The following is a 6,000-nucleotide window of genomic DNA, read 5'->3' as shown; positions in this document are numbered from 1 at the left end:
TGAAAGGTATGGACTCTTGGAGTTTCAATATCAAAACAGATGGAGATTTGAAACTCGATTTTCAAAGAAAGTCTTCAAGCTTATCCTTCAATGGTTAGGGTTTAGGGTTGCAGGTTCAAAGCTTGGGCATGAGGTCCTCAATTTTGAGTAATGAGGGTCTTATTTATAGGCCATGAGATTGATTTCTACGCACTTCCAAATTTGGCAATTTTGTGAAATTCTCTTTGCATGCTTGCATGGGCGTACTATAGGCCCATTAAGTGATGCAATTAGGTCCAAAATTGAGTGTAAATCATGTTGAAATCATGTTGTCATGCCATGCAATCGTGTATGAAAAGTGGGAGTGGAAATTATCCAAATGGTTCTTCAATTTGCACCCATGTGCAAGTCCTTCATATTTTGTCCAAATGAGATGATCTTGGACTTTTTGGAAATGTGAGATCAAGGGGAACAAATTTCATGTTGAACATTTTTTAATTTGAAGCTTGGATCATGATTAATTTTGAGGTGGAAGTTTGGTAAATCAAACATATTTGAAAATTTTCTAAGTCCCAAGTCAAATGTTCACTTCTTCCACCTAGAATAACTTTTTCTATAGACTTCAAAGATAAAAGTTCCTTCATCAAAGTTGTAGCTCTTTCAAACCTCTCAAATTTGGTCACAAATTTGACTTCATTTGGATTTGTCATGAAGGAGTTATGCATTTTAGAATTTGAGGAAATCACTTGTTCAATGGTTTTAGCCCAAAATGACATATAATGTTTCCTCTTGGCACATGCATTTTCAAGTTGAATTTGAACTTATTCCATACATTAATTTTGAAGTAGACATCTTGGATTTGACCATGGAATTTGATTGGCTTTCATCTCATAAAAATTGAGCAAGTTATGGGCTTGGGAAGTTGACCTCTAAATTAGGGTTTAGACAAAATGACCTATAATCTTTCACCATAAAAATTGACTTTAAAAGAAAAACTAGCTCTTTAATTCAACATGAAAGTTGTTTGAAATTTCATTTAGAGTAACTTTTCTCTTGGAATTATTTTTATATGACAAAAATTGTAGGAGATAGGGTCTAGGGAACTTCAGTCTTAACCAGTTGACTTTCTCTAGTCAACCACCATGAACCATCTTACTAGCTTGACATTATCTTGATTTTTGGGACTCGTGGAGGGTAATATATAGGTAAGATGATGTAATGTGAAGTATCCTTTGAAATATTTGATCAATTGTTGAAGAAACTTATCAAAGAAGTCACACAAGTTACCCAAATGAATTAGGGTTTCCAAGTAAAACAAGCTCCAAACTCTTAATGATTTCTTGAATAAAATGACATGTGAAGATCATGGGGATCCATATATTATGCTTAGAGCCAAATGCGAACCAATTATTGATTGTTCTCCTTGCATTCAGGGTCTCAAACCCTAGATATGAGCTTGATAGAGCATACTACCTATAAAAGTTACAAACTATACATTGACATATTTTTGGTATTTTGGTTAGTAAATAATGAAAACAAAGTATGAATACAATCAAAATGTGCTTGGTGATATCTCCTAATGCAAACCCAATGAATAAGGGTTAAGGAGGATGCCAAGGTGTGATCCCAATTTCAATGCATATGATGAGATAGCATGAGGGATCTTAGGGTCAAAATTGGGGTCTTACAGCTGCCCCTATTTAAGGACGTTCTAATTGAGGAGATGAAGGTTAAAATCTTCGTATCGACTCAGTAAAATGGACTTAAATAAAAACATAGAAACAAATTTTAGTCCCTAAGAGACCTCATGATGCATATGATATGAATGTTAAAATAATCTTTGTTGGGAAAATATGGCCACAAAGGAAAAACATCCGAAGAAACCGAAAGTCCGCAGGAGCATAATGCATTCCGTAAGGAAAGCTCACTAGAGAGACAAAGACTCTGGGGATAAAAAGATGTGTGTAGGCCAGGCTACGACTAAAAAAGCTAGGGGATACAAGACGATTCCATGAAAGTAAATCAATGGAAGGACTCGGCCTGAGATAAAATGAAAATCCGCAGGGGAAACAAGTATATCAGAACAAAACTGCACTGCCTGAATCAAACTCAACTGGGGAAGAATAATCTTCAACACGGGAGTACCAGAAATATATCATCTATTATCAGTTATTGGGTGAGGAGATAACATAGTCTGACAGGGAGGTATCCGTTACCGGTTAGGGTAAACATATCAAGGATGACTCGCTGAGGAAAACAGAGGGTGTATTCATTACCGGTTACTGGGAAAGAACAACCTGCTGGAGAATACATCAAATGGGATTTACAACTATAGGTTACTAGGCAGAAGACCAAAGGAATATAATATCCGTCATTGGTTAAAGTGAACATATCAAGGATAAACTCAAAGGGAAGAATATCTGTCATCGGCTAAGATGAACATATCGAGGATAGACTGCTGGGGAAAAGTAGGAATTACATCTATCAGTTACTGGATAGATTACCAAAGAGAAAATCCATCACCGATTAGGATAAACATATCTAGGATAGACTCGGAAGGGAAATCAAGATTTATAACTACCGGTTACTGGGTAGAAGACCGCAAAGAGGAGGAAATCCGTCATTGGTTAGGATGAACATATTGAGGATTAACTCTTTGGGGAAAGCAAATAGGGATTACAACTACCTTTTTACGGGGTATAAAACCACAAAGAGAATATCTGTCACCGGTTAGGATGAACATATCAAGGATAGACTCAAAAGGAAAGAGTATCTGTCATCCATTAGGATGAACATATCAAGGATAAACTTCCTATGGAAACGTAAAATGAATCCGCCGGGGATAACAAAAGGAAGTAAATTACAATTTCCCGGGTATTGGGCAAAAGTAATGTACTCAAAAATTGAGAAGAATATTATCAGTTACTGGGTAATAGATTCTTAGGGGGAGTGGTTCCATCCAGATTATCAACTGGGGTGGAAACTGAAATAATAATCATCCATGAGGAAATAACTCAGTGGGGAAATGAGAAAGGTTAAATTCTTTCTGCTTAATGAGATGACATTCTACCATTGCGGGAGGACAGACGTACCAAATCTGCGTGGAGAAAGGATACCACCAAGCAGAGAAGTAAGGAATCCAATGCGATAACAATGCATAATGAAATATATGAATGTGTATGTATATGTATATATGATTGATGATCATGCTAACAAAATAATCACGAATGATACAAATGTCATTGATATGAATCATCGATACAACACTCGGCTAATCTCGACAGGATGGAGGCATCGATTGGAGAAAAAAGAGTTAGGGATGGACATAAATCATCCATCTCAAAGGCTCGGCCCTGGTTGGGGAAAGAGAACAAATTTGCTGAGGATTTGAATCATCAACTCTGCGGGGAATTTTAGGTCAACACCATATTAAATGGGAGACAACCTCGCAGAAGACCAAAAGTACTGTTCAAGAATCAACAAAACTCGGTACTGAATCTATGCAAACCGTTGAGAAATATGCGCCTTCAACTCAGCTGGGGAGGCGATCACAAAACTCGGTTGGCAAAACTGAATTGTTGAACCAACTGCTTGGGGAAGACCAACAATACTTCACATTTTAGGACTTACCTGTTCTCAGACTACTGTTGATATTCTTTAATGAAATTGATTGCTCTTTAAAAGAAATTGCTTTTATTATTTTAAGAAAGATGATTTTTTATTTTAAAATTCGATTTCAAAATGATCATCATAAAATTTAATTCTATTTGGCTGAAAGGTAAATAAGAGTAGAAACAATTGGATAAAAAGCTCAACTTTATTTAATAGAATGGTAGTCTATGAATGACAAGACTCCATAGATCTTTACAAAAGTTGAAAAATGGTAATTTACATGGAAAAAGACTACATTGAATACAATGATCACTAATCCTTCTACCAACTTCAATATCCACTATGCTCTTGGCTTCAGTTGAAGATGACGAATCAGAACCAGATGACTTGCCCAAAAAGTATTCTCAGACTGCAGATCAACCGAGTGCAGTTACTTTCCATAATCCCTAACTTTTGCATAAATTTCCCTAAGGTGGGGTACTCAATCTATCGGGATATTTTTTTTTTCTGTTTTATGTCTCTAATTTTTGCCTGGATTGCCCTTTCAGGTTTTCAATCCACCGAGATGCTCATTTTTGCCTAAGTCGCCCTTTCAGGTTTTCAACTTAGCGAGTTGTTCCTTTCTTTTTTAGGCATTCACAGGATGTGTGAACTCCTCACCATCCATAGTTGTAAGAATTAAAGCACCACCTAAAAAGGCTCTCTTAACAACATATGAGCTTTCATAATTAGGAGTCCATTTTCCCCTAGAATCGGGTTTGAAAGATAGAATCTTCTTGAGCACAAGATCACCTTCTCTGAATACACGAGGCCTGGCCTTCTTATCAAAAGCTTTCTTCATTCTCTGTTGGTATAACTGACCATGACACATGGCAGTCAACCTCTTCTCTTCAATCAAATTCAGATGGTCATACCTGGTCTGACACCATTCAACTTCAGTCAACTTGACTTTTGACCAGAAAAATAGCAAGTGTACTATTTTCGCCGATGTAGTAATAAGAGGGATGTTTCCTAAAGATCGATATCGAGGATTGCGCAACAATATAGGTGTAATAGTCACTCAATTGAACAAAAGTAAGAGTTTTGGTTTGGTAAAATTCACTCTAAGGAAAAATAGAGCAAATAAATATTTTCACAGATTAATATGATATGCCAAGGAAGGTGTATAAAAATCTCTTGTAATGACCCTTGAGTGTATATCTCCTTAATACTGAACATTGTTTCAATTACCGGATCTTAAGATTATTTCCCCCTAAGACCTCTGAGGGAAACCTTTGGTATTCAATCTAACCTCTAAGTCCTTAGGTGATTATAATGAAACCAAGCATTTTAAATTAACAAGAATAATCTGGTAGCCATAGGGTATCTCTAGTCCTAGGTGATCTCTACTATAGTTTCACTGTATGAAAACCTTAACCATTGCAGTCCTGCTAATCGTTAACCATACATCAATCTTAGTTTTTGCCAAAAAGAAAGCATTACGCAAATCATACAGTGAAATTGGAATCAAATAACATGTATTAAGGGAAATCAAACATCAGAGTTATTACATGATCAATTCAGGGACACCCCTATCGCATTGGGGGGTTTAGCCTATCATATTATTCAAATCAGATACAAAGTAAAATTGAGACATTACAAAAAGGTAGGAACTCCGTTGATCTTCAATCACGTCCGCTCTTGAAGGATCTCTGTTCTTCTTTGCTTTTCACTGCTTCAATCTTGATCATCTCCAATTTTCTATCGTGTAAAAAGTCCCTTTCTCCATATTCAAATCCACTGTAAATAGTTCCTGATGAAAACTTTCCTTGCGTAAAAGTCCAAAATGCAAGTAAAGTCAAGTGCCCAAGCCAACACTGGCTGTGTCAGGCAACACGCCTGGCCATGTTGGCTTCTGGGGATATTATGCCTTGACACGCCCTTCAGGCAGGTTGACACGGGCCATGTCATCTGACACAAGCAGCCGTGTCAGCTCCCTATTTTCCATTTCCATGCCTCTTCTCCTGACATGGCCCGTGCTGGCCAACACGGGTGGCCGTGTCAGGGCTACTATAAGTCCATTTTTTTCTTCTCCCGACGGGCCCGAAACGCCTGTTTTGCTTGTCTATCCCTCTGGTGTACTTGTTTATACCTGAAACCAAAAGAACTACCACAAAGGACATAAAATGGAGTATGATTATGCATATAACATGTACTTAACAAATAGATACAATAATACCAAACATATAAATAACTAAACAAAACAATAAAATAAGTAGACTAATGTGTTACCGACTTCTTACAAGGGTGCCGAATGAGTGTCAGAAAACAAGGAGACTTGGAGACTGATCACAACCCCAAGCTTATCTCATTGCTTATCCTCAAGTAATGCTCGAGACATCAGGACGGTTTCCCCCAAATTTCGCATCG

The sequence above is a fragment of the Lathyrus oleraceus genome, chromosome 7, assembly GCF_024323335.1.
Source record: "Lathyrus oleraceus cultivar Zhongwan6 chromosome 7, CAAS_Psat_ZW6_1.0, whole genome shotgun sequence".
NCBI lineage: Eukaryota > Viridiplantae > Streptophyta > Magnoliopsida > Fabales > Fabaceae > Lathyrus > Lathyrus oleraceus.
This window is presented reverse-complemented; position numbering follows the sequence as displayed.